The following is a 24,885-nucleotide window of genomic DNA, read 5'->3' on the forward strand; positions in this document are numbered from 1 at the left end:
CGAATTAACCAATGAAGAAGGGACCAACGCATTCAAGGTCAATGGGCAAAGAGTCAAGATATATCACAGAGGAGACTTGCATCACAAGAAAACCTCTGTGGACCTGAGGAGTTCCTGGCTGAAGAAGAAATGAGCAGTGACTGCGCTAATACACGATACAAACTCATCAGGGACACATTTTTTTAAGTATCTTTTTGATATCTTTATTTCATGAACTTACTTTGCCTTTTTATACAAACACTACTCTTTAAATTATCAACTCTGTCTTTCATATTTTTTACCCTCTTGAGTTTTTAGCAACGATCATGGTAAACGATTGCGGTGGAGCTACGCGATAACCAAAAAACGCGACCAGTTCATTCAGCCCATCGCAATCGAGGAATCACCCCACCGTAAAGAAGGATGCGATCACAGATGATGCGGGCAACAGAGAAAATTTAGGGGTTGTATCTTTCTTTGACTTTCTTACTCTAAATTTTGCACTCTCGCATCCCATTTCAACATTGCTAATTTTATCATCGCATCCTCCTTAGTTTAGCGCAATCATTAAATGTTGATTACTTTGTTTAGTCACTGCATTTTCTTCCATACCAATTATGATTTCAATGATGAAACTCATGCCTCTATTCCTCATCGCATGTACTAGAATCAACTTAATTTCAGGATGGTCAATTCATGAAACATTTCTAGAAGTTAGTGGTCCACCAGCTTTCTTTCAAAATGATTTTTACGAAACTTCCTAAGAGCATCGCATGAGTCATTTCAGTCTATCAGCAATAGGGACATTGGTGCATAGATATTTGGGGGTGATTGCCAGTATTTATTTTCAAGCTTGCTACTTTTAGTCATTTCAATTAAAAAATAAATCATAACATTGAGATCGGATCCTACTCGTAGTTGGATGTCTGCATGACACCCATGGGGGCAAGCCAAAACGAAGGTAGGAATTGTGACCAACACATAAATCAAGTGATCGCAACTCCACTGCCAAATGGGCATGAGTTTAGACTGAGAAAGAGCGCATTGCTCGTAGTTGGATGCTCGAATGACACCCATGGGGGTAAGTGATAACGGGCAGAAATGCACATTATCATAGTGCTAAGTTCTTAAACAATGTTGGATTGCATTGATGAAATTTGTTAACTTGCGTCCATTAAGCATCGTTTTCATAATATTGTGGTCGCATGCGTTCATCGCATTAGAACTATTGATTTTTGTATTTTTGTGCAGAATATGCGTTAACGCAATGCAAGAATTGCGATCATAGGAAATCATTAGTCGAGCGCAACTTCACCGTAAGGCTTTGTTTTGATCGTGCTCGCAAACATTCGCCCGAGAAGGATCGCCGCAACTTGGTCAGCGCAACATGGTGGGCGCATCCAGGTGAAAGGCTAATTAAGCGCGATGGGACATAAAGCTGATGACAGTCGAATCCGAATTAAGTTGACAGCCAATAACAGTCACAAAGTACATTCAGCTTTTCGGTGACAATTATTCGGCGCATTAGTCAGGAATTAAAGCCGTCCCATCTGTACAACCATAAGAGAGAAGCCGCCTTTCACCATGGATGCTCTATAAATACCAAGGGCATTCTTCAGAGAAGGGGTTAAGCAGCTAGAGATTTCATACTTTAGTTCGCACGCTTTTGTCCATAGTTTTCTTTCATTGCAAGGTGGAAGCGAGGAAGGATGTTATGTCGGCAGATCGTTTCGGTAAGCTTGAGAGAGCGCCAGAAGCTTCAAGGGCAGAGAGAGGGCCAACACCTGCAGAAGCAGGAACATCTTTAGAACAAAATAGAGATTTCAGTGTAAAAGCCTCGGTCAGCAAGGAATTGCTACCAGGCTCTTTACCTTTAACTTCCATTGTCATTTTGTACTCAACTCATTTATAAAAATGGAATTTCCTTCTCTATATCTGTTCACTCTCTGTTATACACGCATGAGTAGCTAAATCAGTTGAATGGGTTGAGAAGCATTTAGCTAGCACAACTAGGGAATTTTCATTCTTTGCGATTATCTTGTATTATGTATGCTTTATTTGTCCATTAGAGATACTGAGGAGGGTAGTCTAAGGATAGGATCTAGACTTGGGAAGGTCAAGTTAGAATCTAGGTTCGAGAAAGTCAGATTAGAAAACATAATACAAGAGATAGGCACTTAGGAATGAGCACTATTTGTTATTAACGCATCGCATGCATCCTAGAGATAGGATATAATTGTATGCAGTCGCCTTGCTTTCATGCATTTTGCATCATCGCATAGGACAAGAGTAGAGACTTAGGAATAAGCTCTATGGACACTTTTGCATTCAACACATGTATCCTAGACTTAGGAGAATCGCATTTCCATTGGAAAATGACTTGTTGTGTATGGTTGTAACATGATCACATAGTCTGACGCATTCCCAAGTAACGCTAGCTAAAGATTTTCTCAACCCGTTCATCGCATACTCATTGCATCTATCACACAACTGCCTTTTCTCAAATCTGCCGCATTTATTTATTTTTGATCAACACAAACAGAAAACCCAAAAACTTATTTATTTACTCGGTTACCGCAAGGCTTTCACAAAAATTACCAACGCAATCTGTTTCAACAAGTCCCTGTGTTCGACCCTAGACTTACCAAGAAACTCAAAGGAATTTACACTTGGATTCCACTGGGGAAACTTAAGTGCACAACGCAATTCCATCAACGCATATCATCCGCATTTCCACTTCATAAAATCAAGCACAGCAAGCCAAAATGAAGGCAAGGCACTTGGATCAGCGCAAGGTCACAAAAAGATATCTAAACCGCGCAAGGATAAAAAATCATTTGGAAACACCCTGGTTGGAAAAAGTTCTGAAATAAATCATGCGATGTCCTGGAAACAAATAAAGTCTTTTTGAAGGTTAAACTTACAGTCCCTAAGTATTAGAAATATTTTAGGAAGAGACCAGGATAGAAATAAATTTGAATAAGGCACCTCGAGAAACCTAGGTAAGGAGAAGGAGGCTGACTCTCTAAAGAAAATCTTTAGTTTACGCTTGAGGACAAGCATTGTTTTAAATTTGGGGTTGTGATAACAGGTAGAAATGCACATTATTACAGCGAATAAGTAAAACAATGTGGGAATGTGATGATAAAAATATACAAAATCATATCCAAAAGCGTTAAACTGAGAATATTGCGATCGCATGCACCCATCGCATAAAAGTAGCTAATTTACTCATTTTGTGCAGGAAAAATGCATTGGCGCAATTTAAATTGTGATCCAAGGAATTAGGCGTCCGCGTGCATTAAAAGATTGTGATTGCAAAGTCATGCAATCGAGAAGTTGCTTGATGCTTTATTTTTAGGAAGTGGAAATGTGGATGATATGTGTTGATGAAATTGCGTTGTGCACTCAAGCTTCCTCAACGGAATCTAAGTGTAAATTCCACTGAGTTTCCTAGTAGTCCAGGGTCAAACACAAGGACTTGTGAAAACAGATTGCATTGGTAATTTTTATGAAGACCTTGCAGTAACCAAATAAATAAATTGTTGTTGTGGTTATTGTTTGCAATGATGAAAAATAAACAAATGCAGTGGAGTTTGAAAAGAGTTGGTAAACGGAAGATGCGATGAGTATGCAGTGGATGGGTTGAGAAGGGTTTCGGCTAACACTTCCTAGAATGCGTTCATGCTTTGCGATCATGCAACATGCATACAATAGTAAACCACCTCTCGATGCGAATGCTACGGCTTTTAAGGCTAGAACGCATGCGATATATGCGATGTCTATAAGGCCTACACATAAGCCTCTATTCTTATTTATGCGATGACAGGATAACACACACATAAATAAGGCGACCACATAATATCATTCCTATTTCTAGGATGCGTGCGATACAGATTGACAAACAGAGCTTATCTCTAAGTCTCTATCTCTTATTTATGCAGTTCTAATCTTGTTCTCTTGAGTCCAGATTCTAACCTAGCTCTCTCAAGTCATTAGGTTCTTTCTTTAGACTCTCTCTCGAATAACTCTATAGGGTATTTTGCACAGCATAAAACAAGACAATCGCAAGCAATGAACTTCCTAGGTCATGTTAGCTTAGTTCTTCTCAACCCATTCAACTAGTTTAGCTACTCACGCGTGCTAAGAGAGTGAACAGATGTAGAAATAGAACTTCCATTATATAAATATAAAGATGAAGTACAAAATAACAATGCAAGTATAGAATAAAGGGGCTGGTAGTAATCTCTTACTGCCCAGGCTTTTACACTGTTTTCTACTCGTGCTCAAAAGTTAATCTCGCTCTCGCGAGAGTCGGCCCGCTCTCTGCTTCTTCGCCTCAAGCTTCTCTCTCGAGTTGCCTTGAGCGATCTCTGGCGTCACCATTCTTCTCTTGCTCTGCCTTAAAATGGAAAGGAAAACTACGGACAGAGGCGTGAACTTGTGGAACAAAGGATAACTGAACTAGTGAACCAATCAACCCCTTTTTTGAAGGCTGCACTTGGTATTTATAGAACATCCAGGGTGAAGGGCGGCTTCTCTCTCATGATTGTGTAGATGGGACAGCTTTAATTCCTGATTGATACGCCGAATATTTGTCACCGAAAAGCTGAATGTACTTGTGATCGTTAACGAATGTCAACTTATTTCGGATTCGATTGTCATTAGCTTTCTGTCCCATCGCGATTAATTAGCCTCTCACCCAGATGCGCCCACCATGTTGCGCTGACCAAGTTGCGACGATCCTTCTCAGGCGAATGTTTGCGAACAAAATCATCGCAAAGCCTTGTGGTGAAGTTGCATTCATCCAAAGATTTCCTATGATCGCAATTCTTACATTGCATCAACGCATATTCTGCACAAAAATACAAGAATCAACTGTTCTAATGCGATGAACGCATGCGACTGCAATATTATGAAATTGATGCTTAATGGACACAAATTAACGTATTTCATCAATGCAATCAAACATTGTTTAAGAACTTAGCACTATGATAACGTGAATTTCTGCCCGTTATCATTGCTCAAGAAGATGGCCGGATAAAGACAGTGCATCAAGGTGAAAGTTTAATAAATCATGATGGGACGGAAAGCTGATGACGGTTGAATCCGAATTTAGTTGACCAGTCGTTAACGACACATTGTAGCAAGTACATTCAACTTTTCGGTGACTATTAATCGACACATCAGAGCAGAAGATTTAATAACCTCCCACCATTGCAATCATTAAAGAGAAAAGTTTCTTCACCTTGAGCTTTATAAATACCGAAGGCCACCATCGTTAAAGGAGTTGGGATTAACAAGTTAGATCATATATAAAGTAGATAAGCCGTTAGTCTGTAGTTATTCTTATACTTAGAAGGCAAAGGCGAGCAAAGAGAAGAAAATGTCGAGAGGACATTCCTGGACAGCTCGAAAGACTATCGGGAAGCACTATAAAAGGAGAGAGGGTCGACACCTGCGAAAGAAAGGATATTCTTCTAGGTAGAGTTGGAATGAAAAGATAGTGTAAAAGCTACGGGAAGCAAGACAGTGCTATCGGGCTTCTTATCCCTACTTTCCATTGTTGTTTTGTATTCTGCACTTTATTTATAGAAAATGAAATTCTCATTTCAATATCTGTTCAATCTCTCCACAACTCACATGAGTAGCTCAATTTCTGAGTGGGTTGAGAAGTACTTAGCTAGCATGACCTAAGATTTTCACTTTATGCAATCATCTTGTCTTATGTATGCGTCATTCACCCTTTAAAGATACTTAAGAGAGTAGTCTAAAGAAAGAATCTAGACTTGAGAAAGTCATATTAGAATCTAGGCTTGAGAGAGTCAAATTAGAACCATATAAGCCAGAGATAGATACTTAGACATAATTTCTGTTTGCCATTACGCATCGCATGCACCCTAGAAGTAGGACATGATAGTATGCAATCACCTTGTGTATGTGTGCATCATTCATCATCGCATAGACAAGAATAGAGGCTTAGACATAAGTCCTATCGACATTATCGTATACATCGCATGCATCCTAGAATTAGGAACTATGGCATTTGCATTGAGAGATGACATGCTGTTGTTATGTGTGTAGCATGATCGCATAACATGAACGCAATCCTAGAAAGTGTTAGTTAAATCTCTTCTCAACCTGTTCATCGCATACTCATTGTAATTCTCGATTTCATCAACTCTTTACTCGAATCTATCACTTAGGATCTATACTTAAACAAAATACCAAACAACTTATTTGTTTTTGCCACCGCAAAGCAGTCAAATTTACTGCCGCATAGTAACTCAGTAGTCCCTGTGTTCGACCCTGGAATTACCAGGAAACCTAATGAGATTTATACTTAGGTTTTACTAGGAAAACTTGCATGTGCAACGCATAACTCATCACTGAAAACATACATCATAATCGCATCACATTTACAATGCATCACCCCTGTAGTTACATCTAACTCCTTAAGTACCACTGATTTCTCTAATGAACAATAGATCATAGTCCTATGACTAAAACCTTCTCGGGCCAAGAGAAAGTGTGGCGTCACATTGTTCAAGCCCCGGAATCAGCCCTTAAGGGAGAAATTTATCTACTTACCTCTTCTTCGGGGAAGGAGTAAATTCCATCTTTTGTAGCTGAGTTCCCAGCTCCCCAATCAGACGAATCCCTAAAGTGGTAGGCTTGTTGAGTTCGTAATCTACCCACTCTCACCCCTACAAATCAAAGGATCGCCCTCATAGGCAGAAGTTCACAACTCACTCAGGATTAAGGTCATGTTACCTATGGTCATCCTAGTGAAATAAAAGTCTCAATTATGAACGGTGTTATATAATGAGACTAAACATTTCATGGTCCAGTCTTATACAAACTTCTTTGTATAGAATATCCCCGCTCACGTGTCTAATATATGAATAATCAGGATCAGATCATTTGTAGCACTTTACAATATTTGTAACACCTATAAAGCGGGTCACACTCATAGTGTCACAAGGTTAAGGTATCCCTCCTTATCCATATACTACAGATAATTTAGGTTATTGCTTAAAACACGATCCACTTATATGTCTCCACATACATGTTTAAGTTACGACGATAACCATGAATCTTAATTTATTGGTTTGTGGGTAATGCAACTAAAATATCTCATATTTCATAGACTGAAGTGAATAAAATATCACATATTATAAATCACAAAGTGTTTGTTCATACAAGTGTTTACAAACTACAGAACCCTATAAGATTTAGGGCATCAACCCCAACAAGATTCAGATCAAAACCCACAAACAAGTTTGTATACATCATTAAATTGAAATCTCACAAATTACATCAAGTTCCTCTGAATCCCTAAACTAAGAAACCAAAATCTTACCTTCTCATAGAGGATGGGAAGTTACAATCTGGCATTACTTGATTAACTACTAAAGAAACGCCCAAAATACAAGTGGAGGAAGGAAAAGAGAGGAAAAATCGACTGGAGGCCAAAGGTGGGCGTGTTTTTCTGACCTAAAGCGAAGACTTCTATATATAGGGTAGCGTAACAGCATTGCAACGCTAAAATTAGCATTGCAACGCTACAAGTAGCATTGCAACCTACATGTAGCGTTGCAACGCTGCCCTGTTTTGCACGAAACAGGTAGCTACTGCCTTATAGCATTGCGCAATGCTCGTTTGAGCGTTGGAATGCTTTGTCTAGGGTGTTTTTGTCCGTTCACGTCCCTTTGAAGCCTTGTTGCTCAAATTAGCTCCTAATTTCTCCAAATTAGTCCAAATAGCTCGTAACGACTGATTCTACCTCCAAGATGCTCAATACCTACAAAATCATCAAATAAACACATTGAACATAGTAACAACCTCGAATTAAGAAGAGGAAAATAGCATATTTTCGGTGCTATCAATAACCAACTCAACAAGCCTACCATTTTGGGGATTTGTCTTATTAGCGAGCTGGGAACATAGCTACACAAGATGGAGTTTACTCCTTCCCATCTTAGGAGAGTAGATAAATTGCTCCCTTGATAGCTGGTTTCGGGTCTTGAACAATGAGGCATCAACCTCTCACTGGACTGAGAGGTGTTAGTTTATAATTGGACTATAAACTGTTTGTTCATCAGAGGAACCGATGGTATTTAAGGAGTTAGATGTAACTACAGGGGTAAAACAGTATTTTCACCCAGCTGTAGTTATGAGCATTTGTGAAGGTTTATCACTCTATTGATTAGTTATATCCATGGACACAGAAATATATATACAGTGCAAAGAGTGCAGTTATCGGTCTTTAGTAGAGTGATCAGTAGTTAATGAATATTGATTAATTGGATTAAAGGAGTTTAATCAATTAATCTCATATAATTGAAACTGCTAATATGTAGGTCCATAAAGTCCCCTTGCTAGCTCACAAAAGGATATTAACGAGGAATAATTTGAATTGTTCAAATCAAATGAGGGAATTTTATATTAATGAGATTAATATATAATGGTGAATTATAATATGATCTATAATCCAAATTATATAAGAGAGATATATTTGAATAAGATTCAAATATCAAATACATATGAATTAGATTCATACAGAGATATATACATATAAATATGTGATATTTATATATTAATTAACCTCATATTAAATATGATTTAATATAGTTACTTAGTTTATTAATTAATGGTTGATTAATTGATTAAGAAATAATGGAGATTGGAGATTAGAATAAATATATGATATTTATGATGATTAATTAAATGTATATTAAATAGGATTTAATATATGGTTATTTGATTAATGTGTCAATTAATTAAATAAGGGTTATTTAATTAATTAGCACTAAGGGCATAAAAGAAAATTCTTGGAGAAGGGGTTAAGTACATCCTTATAGCCATTTTAGGTAAGGTTAAAAAAAAAAAAACTAGCCTCCACCTTTTCTTGAACTTCTCTCTAGAATTCTCTATCTTTTTCCTCCTCAAAGTTCTTGGAGACCACACTTTCAAGTTCTTTGAATCCTAGAGAATAGCAAGTAACGTCTATAGTGGTGTCCGTCTATGTTGGAGAAGTTCGAGATTATTAACAACGGTGAAAGAAGAAAACTAGAGGAATCAACAAAGGTAAATTGTGACTTCTCCTATTCTTCCTTTTTCAAGCATGCCTTTGTTTTCTTTGAATGTTTATCCTAAAATTACATGTTTTATTTTACTATTTTTATTTCTTTAAAAATCGGATTTCTAAATGCAAGGCGTTCACATGCTTTCGCTTGGGATTTTATCCCTTCATAGTGATTGCATGATAAAGCTCACCTAACTGGGCTCATTTATGAGACTTCCATTCATCTTGGCAATGTTGAAATGGTTTATCATGTTAAGGACATATTCCCTAACAAAAGATCCTTCAGTCATCCCTGCAGTGAAGATGAACATAAGAGCATCATGCATGGCTTGTGAGGAAGGTTTTCGAAACATGTCATGCAATGAGTCCATGATCTGGCGTGTAGTAATCATGGTCTCATGCTTTTTTGGTCATGACTTCAGATAAGCCTGCCAAAATATAGACCTTTTCCTTGTCATTGTCCTTGGTCCATCTCCCATAAGTATCACAAACACTTCGTGATGCGTTGGGCTCAGGGGTCGAAAGACATTCCTTCATGAGAAGAATTTGAGTTTATCCACTACCAAAACTGTATTCATCGTATTTTTCCATGTTGTATAATTTTCTCCAATTCATTTTTCGATGCCAAGAAAAGTAATGATTGAGCTAGACATGTTGATACAACATAAATTACTTATATTAGACACTTGTGCAAAAAATTCATTTTTCATTTTAATCCAATCAGTTTAGCAAAAACAACTAATAATGAACAAAACATTATTTATTTTGCAATGATACATTCAGTAATTTGGAATAAATGCCACCTCAGGATGTACTGTTATTCCTATCACTGAAGTGAGACACTCTCAATCAAATATTATCCCAAAATAACTCCTTATTCACATAATATTTCATTTCCATTCATTGGGTCGATAAAACATTAACTGCCTTGATGCCTTTTCGTAAGTGTAACCCTTCATTTTCAACCCTATAACCCCACCCCAACTAGTCTGCCTCAGGGAAGCACATGATTGGAACAATAGATTAAAGTGATCTTATTCATTTCTAGAGTTTATAATGCCCTTCCTCTATGCAAATACCTTCCTAAGGGAGGGTGCGCCTAAGGCACCACGAGGCCAAACATGAAAGAAACATTACAAATTAACAAAGAAGACCACAAGATATGTTATCACACGTCCTTCTCCCACTTACTGTAAAAATTTTCTCCATTCACCTTGATATTGACCCATGAAAATACCTTCATAAGGGAGGGTGCACCCAGGGCACCACGAAGCCGAGCATGAATCTCACCCTGTGAACTTTTTTTAGGGAGAACATGGGTGGAAAAATGACATAACATATACATCTTTTTCCTCCCACTAAGTGTTCTACCTTTTGGATTTATTAACTTAGCAAATTTTGGCTAATCAATTTTCAGCTAAGTTCTTTGTTAATTTGCTCAATATAACGTTTATATTGAATATTTAACAATATGTGATCTCATTCATTAAAGTCTTTAACAAAATTGATAATTTATTGCATGCTTATAAAATATTTGCCCAATTCCCTTTCAGGTCCGTTCCCAGATGGAGGTGTTCCATCTCTGTCAACTTAAATACCTCAACCTAGACAGAACATTCTTCAGACAAAAGTTCCTTATGGGAAATTATTTTATAAACTTAATCTTTTAACCAAATTCATTTTTAATCCTATTAAAATGAATTAAAAGATTATCCTATTTCTAATCTCATTAGAAACTCGTTTAACTAAGTCTTGGTGAATTAATTTTAAACCATTTGAAATTAATTATGACATGTGTTTGCATGCAACTCTTGATTATCAATTTTAATTCTAACCCATTGAACTTATAGCCTTTATAAAATAATGAATTTGTCGAAAACCCTTTTCGTTTACACTAGGACGGTTTTGATTAAATATAACGTTTATATTAATCTAAGTAATGTCATGCAAAATGCAAAGTTCATTTTTTTTTCATCTAATTATAATGCTTATAATTATCATTCATGAAAAATAAACATGCATATTCATCATATATTATAACATTTATGATGCATGAATATGCTTACTCAAAACTTGCATTCAAATAATATAACAATTATATTATAATGCATGAGCATGCTTATATTAATGATGCATCTAGAAATATAATATTTATATTTAGATATGATGCAAAAACATGTTTATCCTAAGGTGGAATTTTAAATTTATATGGCATACAATATGCAATATATAAATCATACAATTTAAACATACATCTCATGCACATTCAATTATATAAAAGACAATAATAGACCAATATTTGGCACCCTAATAAAATAATTAAATTAATATAATCAAATTATACTAATTTAATTACAAACAAATAAAATCTAAAACCTTAGATTTTATAAAGTTCTAACAGAAAACAGAGAAGAAAAAAAAACTACTGCTGTTCGGCGACGATGGCAGATAAATCAGAGCTCAAACACAATGATCTAACTGTCAAAACAAGACCCTGGTGTCCTTAACATACTGGCTAAATTTTAGCTCGATCCAATGGTTAGAACTCCAGCAATCAACAAATTAGTGAATGTTGTCCCTAAAAAATTGAACTGTACCGTTTCTCTCCTTTTATCTTGTTTCGTATTTATTTTCTTGGGTTCTTTTCACAACAACTTTTTGCCACAAATGACACGGACTTACATATTCGATTTAAAGTAAAATGCCCAAAAACAACGGGCCCTTACATGATCAAATCAAGTAAAATAATTCTATGTGTCAAATACCAAAAACATATATTAAGCCAAACCCTCATACATTTTCAAGCAAAATGCAAAAAAATAACCCACCTCATGAACTGAATTTTGTTTCAAAAAATAGAAAATCAAAATGAAAGAAAACATTGGCTCTGATACTAATTGAAGGGATCGAATCCCTACGGAAGCATGTGAATGCCTTGCATTTAGATAATCGAATTTTAAAGAACAAAAACTAGAAATCAAATCATGCATTTGTTGGATAAACGTTCAAAGAAAATATAGGCATGCTTAAAAAAGGAAAAATAGGAGAAATCACAACTTACCTTTGTTGATTCCTCTAGTTTTCTTCTTCCATCGTTATCAATAATCTCGAACTTCTCCAACGTAGAAGGATATCACCAACGAGATTACCTTGCTATTCTCTAGGATTCGAAGAACTTGGAAGTGTGGTCTCTAAGGACTCTGAGGAGGAAAAGGGTAGAGAATTCTAAAGAGAAATTAGAAAAAAGGTGGAGGTTAGGTTTTTGTGTGATATCAAAAATTAACCTAAAATGGCTATAAGGATGTATTTATATGGAGAAGAGTTAACCCATTCTCCAAGAATTTTCTTTTATGCCCTTAGTGCTAATTAATTAAATAATTGACACATTAATTGAATAACCATATATTAAATCCTATTTAATATACATTTAATTAATCATCATAAATATCAATGCTAACCTCCAATCTTCATTATTTCTTAATCAATTAATTAACCATTAATTAATTAATTAAATATATTAAATTATATTTAATATGGAGTTAATTAACATATAAATATCACTTATTTATATGTATACATCTCTTTATGAATCTAATTCAAATGTATCTAATATTTGAATCTTATTCAAATATAGCTCTTACATAATTTGGATAGATTATGTTTATAATTAACCATTATATATTAATCTCATTAATATAAAATTCTCTCATTTTATTTGAAAATTTTAAATCATTCCTCATTACTATCCTTTAGTGAGCTAACAAAAGAACCTTATGGACCTACAGATTAGAAGCTCCAATGATATGAGATTAATTAATTGATTAAACTTCTTTAATCTGATTAATCAATATTCATTAACTACCGTAGTTGTACTCTTCGCACTGTAGATATATTTCTGTGTCCATAGATATAACCAATCAACAGTGAGTCAACCCTTCTCAAATTGCTCATAACTATAGTTGGGTCAAATTACCATTTTACCCCTATAGTTATATCTAACTCCTTAAGTACCACCGATTCCTGTAATAAACAAATAGTATATAGTCAAACTATAAACTAACACCTCTCGGGCCAGTGAGAGGTTGAGGCCTCATTGTTGAAGACTCGAAACCAGCTATTAAAGGAACAATTTATCTATTTTCTCAAGAGATGGAAATGAGTGAATTTCATCTTGTGTAGTTGTGTTTCCAGCTCCTTAATTAGACAAATCCCCAAAATGGTAGGCTTATTAAGTCGGCTATCATGGCCACTCTCACCCATGCAGATCAAAAGACTGTCATCATAAATAGGAGTTCACAACTCACTTAGGATTAAGGTCAAATCTCCTATGGTCATCCTAGTGAAATATTAGTTTCTTCAAGTAACGGTGTTATAAAGATAAACTAATTATTTCGAAGTCTGATCTATTTATAAACTCCTTTATATAAGCTACACCTACTCACCTATTTCTACATGAACAATATGGTTCATATTGTTTGTAATACTTATATCCCATATAACAATTACAAAGTGGGTCGTATCCGTAGTGTTACCAGGATGAGGCATCCAATCTTTATCCATTTATTGCAGACCTTTTAGGTTATTACTTGAACATGAACCACCTGTATGTTAACTACATACTGTCAAAGTGAATCATATAACCTTGGATCTTAGTTTATTGGATTAAATTAATGTTGTCTAAATGTCAAATTAAATACCTCTATTTTTATTAGATAAATAATTTGTGTAAACAACACTACAAACCATGAGATACACTAGATTTATGACATCAATCCCAACATAATGTGCTTCTTGCGTTTATGACTTTTGGGTTCTTTAGAATTTGCAATTGCTCCACTATTATCACAGTTAGAGATGTCCAATTTTCCCATGCGGGGAATGGGGGAGGGAATGGGAGGAAAAAGTTCCCCATGAGCTAAACGGGGATAAGGATGGGGAAAGCATTCCCCACCCCCGGCCCGGACCCCGCTCCGTTCCCCGTCCCTGCCCCCATTAGCTTTTACATATTTATTTAGTATAATTATGTAATGGTATGTTATTATTATTATTATTATTATATAAATATTACATTTAAATTTCAAATTTGATGATTTATTGGGAAAGATAATGAATACGTTTAAATTGAATGTTTAAATTTAGATTACATATGTGAATAATTTGATTTATATTTATTTCTTTCTACTAAAAATTAATTAGTTTTTTTAGCCCAAAATTTGAATAATTTATCTTTAAATTTAAATTGTCATATAAAACTAACCATAATAAACAATTTAGTGATAAAGTTAATTATTTAATTAAAATTTGCTAACATTAGTGATTTAAATTAATTGATTTTTAACCAAAAAAAAATGTGGCAATGGGGAAAAATTCCCCACGGGGAACCCGATCCCCGTGAATTCCCAGTGGGGAATCCCCACCCCGATTCCCATGGAGAATTTTACGGGGATGGGAAATGAAATGGGAAGCAGGGACGGGGATGGGGAATGACATCCCCTGCCCCACCCTGCCCCGTGGACATCTCTAATCACAGTAGAGAGTGATAGGCAAATGCATATTTGGAACCACTTCCAAGTCGGTTAAGAACTTTTTAAGCCATATAGCCTCCTTCGTCGTTTTACATGCAGCCACGTACTCAGCTTCTATGGTGGAGTCAGCAGTACAACTTTGCTTAATACTCCTCCAAACTATAGCTCCTTTGTTTATAGTAAATAATTATCCTGATGTTGATTTCCTTGAATCTATATTGATCTGAAAATTAGATTCAGTGTATCCTCTAAGGATCTGATCCTTAGCACCTTACATAAGCATATAGTCCCTAGTTCTCCGAAGATACTTGAGGATATTTTTAACAGCAGTCCAATGATCATATCCTGGTTTGGACTGAAACCTACTGACAATCCCACTGCATAGCATATGTCAGGTCGTGTATACAACATGGCATACATCTTACTACCAACAGCTGATGCATAGGGAATAAGTTTCATGTCCTCAACTTCTTGAGGTGTCTTAGGACACTGTTCCTTTAATAGATGAATTCCATGCCTGAAAGGTAACAAACCTATCTTGGAATTCTACATCTTATACCTAGACAACAACTTGTCTATATATAATGCTTGAGACAAGGCTAACTTTCTGTTCTTGCGATTCTGAACTATTTGGATTCCTAGAACATATTGAGCTTCTCCCAAATATTTCATTAGGAATTGGGTTGCTAGCCACTACTTGACATCAATTAGGTATCCTACATCATTCTCAATGAGTAGGATGCCATCAACATACAATACTAGGAAAGCTATAGTTTTGTTGATAATCTTCTTGTAGACACAAGGTTCATCAACATTTTGTTCAAAGCCATAAGATTTGATCGCAGTGTCAAACCTTATATTCCAGGATCTAGATGTTTGTTTCTACCCATAAATGAATCGTTTTAGCTTGCAAACTTTTTATCTTGATCCTATTCAATGAACCCCTCTGGTTGAGCCATATAGATAGTCTCTTCAAGATTGCCATTTAGAAAGGTTGTCTTGACATCCATTTCTCAAATTTCATAATCATAAAAAGCAGCTATGGACAAGAGTATTATAATCGAATTTAACATGGCAATAGAAGATAAGGTTTTTTCATAGTTCACCCCCTCTCTTTGGGTATAACCTTTTGCCACTAGTCAAGCCTTATACCTTACCAGTTTGGTCTTGATTCCTCTTGTAGATTCATTTGCAACCTATAGGTTTTACCTCATCCAGTTGATCTATAAGTTTCTAGATCGAATTGAAGTACATAGACATCATTTTGAGGTCCATGGCTTTGATCCATTGGTCTTGATCTATATCCATTGCCTATTTATAGGTCAATGGATCCTCAATACCATCATCAGGTATGACGACCTGAGTTTTTGTTAAACCCATGTACCAATCAGGCTGTTGAACAACCCTCTCACTACGTCAAGGCACTTTTAACTCTTGTTGAAGGACCGGTCTGATCAATAACTCTTATTGAAGAACCGATCTTATCAACAACTCTTGTTGGCTTATTTGTAGCTTCTTTGGAAATTTCATTCAATACTAGTTTACTGCGAGGTTGATGATCTCTCATGTGGTCTTCTTCTAAGAATGTAGTGTTTGTCCATACAAACATTTTATCATCTTGAGGATCATAAAATAGACCACCTTTCATTTTCTTGAGGTATCCTATGAATAGGCACAATTTTGAATGACGTTCCAACTTATTCGGGTTTTGCACCAACACATGTGTCGGGCATCCCCAAATTCTGAAGTCATGTAAACTATCTTTACGCCCTCGCCATAATTCATATGGTGTTTCAGAAACACTTTTTGAAAGAACCATGTTCAAAATGTATACTGTTGTATGTACTGCATATCCCAAAAACGAATTAGGCAACTGAGCATAGCTCATCATTGAACGAACCATGTCTAACAGGGTTCTATTTCTCCTTTCTAATACACCATTCTGCTGAGGTGTACCGGGTGCTGTGAACTGGGACTAGATTCCATGTTCTAACAAATAGCCCTGAAATCTCAAGTCCATATACTCTCCACCTCGATTTGATCAAAGTGTTTTAATTGTTTTACCTAACGGATTCTCAACCTCAACCTTATACTCGAACTTTTCAAGGGTTTCAAACTTGTAATGCATTAGGTAAATATAGTCATACGTTGAATAATCGTCAATAAAACTGATGAAATATTCATATCCTCCTCGTGCTTAGACATTCATAGGACCACAGAGATCTGAATGCACGAGTTCTAAGGGTTCTTTGGCTCCAAGAGCTTTTCCTGTAAAAGATCTTTTGGTCATATTACCCTCAAGAAAAGACTCATATGGAGGTAAATAGTTGTCTTCTAACTTACTTAGGAGTCTACTCTTAACTAATCTCCCAATATTATTGAGATTAATGTGGCCAAGTCTCAAGTGCCAAAGATAAATATTAGGAGAAACTTTTTGCATTTTATTTTGAGTCTCAACTGTTTTAAACATCTCAATATTTAAAATAGATTTTGCTTCAGTTGGTTTTAACACATATAAGTTATTTTCAAGTTTTGCATAAAAAATTTGAACATCTCTTGAGTTAATGAACACTTCATTAATTTCAAAAGATATTTTATACAATTGTTCTAACAAACAAGAGATAGATATTAAATTTATTCTCATATCAGGGATATAAAATACATTTTCAAGTAAAATGAATCTATCACCAAAAAAATAACTTCAAATCTCCCACTGCTTTAGCTGAGACTACCTCTCCTGTTCCAACCTTAAAAGTCGTCTTGCTCGCTACAGCTGTCTCTAGGAACTAGTTTCCTGAAGGAAAGTACAAATATGGTTAGCGGCACCTGAATCTAGTATCAAGGTCAATTTATCATTTTCCACTAAACATGTTTCAACAACGAGTAAATCATATTTACCTTGTTTTGTCTTTTCAGCTTTCTTCTCAACAAGGTATTTGGAGCAATTTCACGTCCAATGCACATCTTCATTACAACGGAAACATTTTCCTTTATTTGCCACTTTTTCCTTGCCTTCCCGATTTGCAGGAGTCTTTCTTTTCCCTTTTCCCTTCTTCTTTAATTGAATACCCTTATTCTTAGAAGTGGAAGGTCCAGACTTAGTTCTTGAGGACGATCCTTTTTGGAACTTATTAGAAGTAACAACATTTGTTTTCCCTTATTGTCCCTTATTCTTCACGAGAGATTGCTAAGTCTAGAGCTCGTTTAAAAGAGTTGCCAGATTATATTCAATTTTATCCATCATTGCATTCGTGCAGAATTGCAGGAAACTCTTCGAAAGAGATCCCATAATAAAACTATCTTACACTTCCCATCTATGACAACACCATTTGCCTCTACCATATTGAATTGGACCATTATATCCAAAACATAATCTCTAACAGAGGTTCCTTCCTTCATGCAAAAGTTGTAAATGTACTTGAGAGCATCGTGTCTGACAAATGTTGATTATTGTCCAAACATTTCCTACAACAAATCCATGATCACCTTAATGGTGATCATGCCCTCGTGTTTCTTAGTCAAAACATCTGATATGCTGACTAAGATGTAGGCTCAGGCTTTTTCATTTGCCCTAACCCATCTATCATAGGCATCCCGAACATTTTGGTTTGCTGACGAGCTGGGAACTGGAGAACATTTCTTCGATAAAACGAACCTCAGGTCATCAATTACTAATATCGTGTTTATATTTGATTTTCATGTTGCATAATATTCATCATTAAACTTATCTGAAGTGAGTATTTGAATTATAGAGTTAGACATGCTGAAAATATAAACAAATTCTATTAGAGAATTTCTATTAAATCCAATCAAGTTTTAGCAAAAAGTAATAATGTACCCAAATTACTTATTATCAATTTGCAACAGTACGTCAGTGAGTCAAAATAATTGCTACCAAGGGGCATTCAATTACTCCTTCACTAAATCAATATGCTCTTAACTAAATACTAATACTAGAATAACTCTTATTCCTATAGTATTTAGTTACCGCTCCTTTGGTCAAGAACTTACTAACATATAGTAATTCTTGTAAGTGTAACCCTCCATTTTCAGATCCCAGAGATTGGAATCAACAAGCTATCGAGGGGCAAACAATGCTGAGAATGGATCTAAGAAACCCTATTCATTTCTGAAGCTTGAGATGATTTGATCCCCAAGTCACAACCTTTCGAATGGGTGGTCGCATAAAAGCGACATGCAGGCAGAATGTGGGAATCTCATGGTGCAACCTAATGGAGGAGACCATAGGATGTGTTGACATACTTCCTTCTCCCACATACTATGAACTAATTCCCCTATTCACCTTGCTATTGACCCATGCAAACACTTTTCGAATAAAACAATCGCCTAAAAATGACACGAAGCCGAGCATGAATCTCACGGTATGAACTCTTAGGGACGTAAGAGCTAAAAATAATTTTTCTTCCACTAAAGTGTTCTAGACAGTTTTATATTTTTACTTAAGTATATTCTGGCTAATTAAATACAACCTAAGTCTAGGTGTTTATCTAAGTATAACTTTTATACTGGATTTAACCTACGATATTTAAGTGATAAACCTTTTAAAACCTCACATCACTCATGCATGCTCATAAAACAAGATTAACATAACTAAAAAACTGGCTCAATCCCCAGGAAGCAGGTGTTCTGTAAACCATTAACTTAAGTACCTCCAGCCTTAGACAGAATCTTGTCGAGTGAGCTTGTAACAAAAATTTTATAAGATAACGACCTATTTTTACTATTAAAACAAGTTTTCATGGTTAACCCTAGGTGAGCATGCAATTGTCTTTGTTATAGATTATAAATGTCCTCATGAAATCCTACATATGCATACTATATATTATAACAAACTTTTAATCATGCAACATGCTTTCCTGTGGTGGAATTTTAAATCTACATGGCATACTTTACGCACAAACAAGATTTAATTTAATTAAAACATACATTCATAATGCATAATTAATTAAACACACACTAAAGTGAACCGGTTTTGGCATCCTAAGCAAGCAAACAACTAAATTATTACAACAATAATTTAGAATCTTACTCGAACTGCTCCCGAACTGTGTGAAAAAAGGCTTGAACTAGGCCTCCAAGGCTAAAAACAAGCTAAACTAGCTAGAAATGGATGAACAGAACCGAACTAGTTCAATTTCGTTTTTAGCTTGTGCTTTGCTCCAAAATTTTCAAATTACAGCTTGATTTCAATTATAATGACTCTAGCAAATTTACAGACTCTTCTTTGCACATTAAAGCCCATAAACAAGTGAGCAATTACAATTATTACAACATAAGGAAGCTTAATTTTGATGCCAAAATCGTAATATATCCACTTTAGCAACCACAACATTCATCACATGAAATAACACTCACCAAGCTAAAATTAATGCAAATTGAGTGCTTAAAACATGCTTGATACAAATTGTAAAAGTTAAAAACATGCATGCGAAAGTAATTGGGAATATAAGTACTCTAATTTCATTAATTTAATGGATTAAGCATGCATGTTTATGAAAAGGGAAAAAATGGTTTGAGATACAACCTTTCATGAAACTCAAAAAAAAAAAAAAAAAAAAAAAAAGCTATTCTTTGGTTGAAAAGATCACGAAGACTTCGTGGACTATCCACTAGTTTCCAACCTTAGAACGAATTGTGGGATCCAATTTGTGATGAAATTTAAAGAGAAAAAAGTGTTTGGGCGTGTTTGTACATGAATTTTTGGTCGTCTAGGATAACTCTTTTGGTACATTGCATGACTAATCATTCAAGGATCGAACCGTTAGTAATTTAGGGCTATACACAATTGCTAATGAACTTGGCTAGATTACTTAGGCTTAATGTAGTGTTTAATTAATTAGGCCTTTATAGGAACTAATTAATTGAGCATTTAGACTAATTAAGCAATCAACTAGTTCAATAGGGCATTAACTTCAATCTCTAAGTCAAGCAAACTAGCCAAGATTAGAATTAAGCATGCAAATAATCCTTTGAGTTCAATGAGCAACCAAGCAAACGAATGAATTCCAAATCCCTAAGCTAGATTTTTTAACTGAATTAATTCCCATTTAAATTATGCATTTACTTTCATGCTATTTAAATTACATTGCAATCAAAACAATCTCACAGACCTCCTCTGTTACCCATCAAGTTCAAGTTAAGTCTAAGATTGTCTTAGATTCTTTGTGGAGACGACTTGTTCCCACTAGCCTATAAGCTCTTGAGAGCGATTTATAAAGTCATTTGTTTGGGCCCCGATAGGCCTTGAATAGATGTTCAAGCTTTTCAATCCAATCAAATAATTTAGGGATGTGCAATGGTCGGTCGAAGTCAATTTTTCGACCAAATCTCCATCAAAACGACTATGGTTGGTTTAGTAAATACTTAAACCGACTTTGATCGTCAATGAGTGAAAACTGATCACTCAGCCAGACAATTTTGTTTGGTTTAATTTTTCAATTTACAACTTTAACTTAACTCTTTGCCACTTAGCAATTTATGGACCTAACGATTACGTATTAAGTATTAATCTATGGCAATGAGCTAAAGATACTCGACTAGTTTGTCAGATAATCCCAAACAAATGCAGTCATAAGGATAAGCACAAGATGAAAAATCCTTAAACTATAAAATGACAATATGAAAATTGATCACAAATCTCATGAATTTACAAATCAAGAAAGAAACCTCAAAACTCGAGCCAGATAATCGTACCTTAGCCTAGAATCATACTTGAAATCATCCAATAATAACTCAATACCTATAAAATTAGGAAATAAACATGTAAACTACAAGAATGATCTCGAATTAAGTAGAGACATTTGGCCTAATATTATACAAACACCTTATAACTGACGGACCATATCATACGGTGTCGCTCCTGAAAGACGGTCATGCAAATGAATTTATATGCACTGAACAAACCCTTTATACTAACTAGTAGTACAAGTAACAAGTCCAGGGTCGAACCACAGAGAACCAAATATGGATTCCTAAAAAGTTGGAACTTGTAGGAAGTAACCAATGGGGGGTTTGTGAAAATCGTTAAAATAAATTGTGAAAGCGAAAATTGTGCAATGTAAACAATTGAGAAAACTTATTATCGAAAAAATACTTAGCTTGGGTAATTATAATTCAATTCATTCCTCATTAATTCTATCATGGACTATTCGGAGGATACATGAGATTATTTAAATTAAAACCTTAGTCTACTCGGTTAGAATCCTAAATGATAGTCCATAAAATTAAGTTGATTAAGAGAAAAGCAAGAATCCTTAACCAATCAATTAATCAACAGGCATTAATAAAGAAAAACTAAGCCAAATAGTCAGTTTCCATCGTCTAATTAATTAATTGATTGAAATTTATCTAAGTTATAAAATAAATGCTTGCTAATTGGAATCCCAAATTAACACAATAAACCTTCTTAACTCATGCTTCTAGGTGACGACTACCTAACGATTACAAATTAGGGTCAATCAAAGCAATTAATTTAACATGCATAGCTAATTTGTCAGATTATCCCATACACGAAAATTGAAGAATATGCTCAAGATAAATTTCATAAAATTCATAATAAAACTCACGGAATTACAAAACCAGTCTCAAGAATTAAATTGGAATGAAATTAAATTAACAAACCCAAGCTAAGTTCTTGCCCTTTAGCCACGGAAGATGTCGAAAATCAACATGATTGGCAAAGGGGAAGATTTTTTTACAAAAACTAAAAGAAAAAGGACAAAAATGAAGCTAGAAAAGAGGCTACAACAGTCAAAATCAGAAGAAGAAGGGATGAGATGGGATGATTTTGACTGAATTGCAAGGGTTCCTTTTATAGGCCAGCTACAGCGTCGCAATGCTAGGGAGAGCGTTGCACCATGTATGCTGGGGGATTCACGTCAAACTCGTAGCCTCGCGACGCTCTAAAGGAGTGTTGCAATGCTACCACCTCTGCCTTACAATGTTGAGGTTCCAGTGTTGGAGTGCTTTGCGATGGTTGTGTCCTTGATTTTCCAGAGCGTTGCAACGCTGCCTTGCATTTAAGCATTCTGTCCTACAGCGTCAACCTAGCATCAGACTTAGGTTTAATTGTAGCGTTGCGACGCTCGGCAGTGCAGCATCCTTCCTTTTTTTTTTTTGTCACTTGATCGATTTAGCTTCTAATTTTGTCATTTTAGTGTCTTTAAGTCACGAACACTTAATCCAACTGCTTGTACACTCGATTCCTATAAAATAAGCAATTAAACTAAATTAAGTAGCTAAACAACCCTGAGTTAAGCAGAAGAAAATAACACATTTCAAGTGCTATCAAACACCCCCAACTTAATTCTTGATCATCCTCAAGCAAGTCAAAACAAGCAATCATGCCAAAAATAATCAGTTTGTCAAACTAAAATGTTCCCTACTCAAGCCTCAACAGTCAACTAGAAAAAATCTCAATCGAATAGGTAATCAAACAGCATTCCATCATTTCATGGACAGTTTGAAAATTCATTCTAAAATTTTTAATGCATGTTCAAGCTCAGAGTTATTTATTTTGAACAAGAGCGAGCCCGAAATGACCTTATGAAGCTTCTATTTATTTTCCCCCTACACTGGCTCGAAGGATCCTAAATTAGCTTTCCTAAATTCAAAGTGGTAATGACATAACATTGTATTGGTCAAAATCTATTCACCATCGCCTTTTTCACATGCTATTCAGGAAACTTAATTCAAGAAATCGACTTTCATTTTGGCTTGCCCACACGGGTGTCATGTGAATCATCCAACTACAGGCCAATTTCCCTTCAAAAGTGCCTAAGCCTACAGATTCCTCTAGGATACTTTAGCTCAGAGGGAAGCCACGGGTGTCATGGCTGCCCTAGGTTAATCATACACTTTGAAGAAGAGGAGTAGACCCCTAAACATGAATAACTGATTTTTTTTTTTTTTGGGGCGACAGTGATATTAATTGACTATATCTCAAGCATGCATTACTAAATTGGACCTTAAGAAGTCTAATATCTATCACCAAGGCCTATCGGACTGACAACAAACTTATGGTCTCATAATTCAATTCTAAGCAAGCATGCAGGGTCAAGATAGATATGCAAAGGGCTTGGAGATGTAATAAAAAATAATTAAGCAAAATTTTCAGAAATATCATGAAAATTATGAACCCTTTCATTCGACCTATTCTCATGAAAAAACAATTCCTACGAGTGTGATAGGCTAGTCATCATAAGGAACAAAATAGCAAGACAAACTCAATTAGGCAAGCATTGTCCGAGCACAGCACTCAAGGACCCCAAATAATATCCTCAATAAAAAATCAGCCCAAAAATCCAAACACCCCATCCACAATTTTTAAAATACACATTGTCCCCAATGTGATAAAAAAAAAAAGCACGAGGGATCAGAATACTCCCCTGAACAATGAGGTGAAGGAAGGATGTAGGACACTCTACTCAACTCCTTTTTCTTCTAAAAAAAATCCTACAAATAAGAATAATAGAAAGAATTAGGCTCAAATAAATGGAAAAATAATAGAAATAATAAAAAGAGAGATACTAAATTGAAATAAAATCCTAAAATCTTGGCTGCCTCCAGGTAGCCTAAATGTTTATGGTGGGTTGCTCCACCGTGATGGCTCGTTTCAGATGTAGACCAGCGAGTCCAACCGGTAGGCGATGTCGAAGCAATCCAAAGACTCACCATCATGGAAGACCTTTAACCTATGTCCATTAACTTTAATGACTTTTCCTGTCTCAAGATTAACAATGTCTACTGCACCATAAGGATAAACGTGAGAAACACCAAAGGGCCCAATCCACTTGGACCGGAGTTTACCAAGCATAAATTTCAATCGAGAGTTATAAAGGAGTACCTTTTGCCCTACCTGAAACTCCTTGGGTGCAAGCATCTTGTCATGAAGGTCCTTCACTTTTTGGTTATAAATCAAGGAATTATCAAAACATTCTAACCTCAACTCTTCCAACTCCTGAAGCTGTAAAAGTTTGGCTCCCCAGTTGCCTCTAAGTCCCAGCTGCACTTCTTGATAGCCCAATAAGCCATGTACTAGATTTCAACTGGAAGATGGCAAGCCTTACCATAAACCATCCGGTAAAGGGACATTCTAATAGGATTTTTGAAAGTTGTCCTGTAGGCCCATAGAGCGTCATCAAGCCGAAGGCTCAATCCTTTCTTCCTGTGTTGACCACCTTTTCCAAAATTGTCTTTACTTCCATGTTGGACACCTTTTCCTACCCATTAGTCTGAGGGTGGTGTGGGGTGGCAATACGTGTTGGACAACAT

This window comes from Benincasa hispida, chromosome 2, assembly GCF_027475165.1.
Source record: "Benincasa hispida cultivar pf3 chromosome 2, pf3_genome.v1.1, whole genome shotgun sequence".
In the NCBI taxonomy this organism is placed as follows: Eukaryota; Viridiplantae; Streptophyta; class Magnoliopsida; order Cucurbitales; family Cucurbitaceae; genus Benincasa; species Benincasa hispida.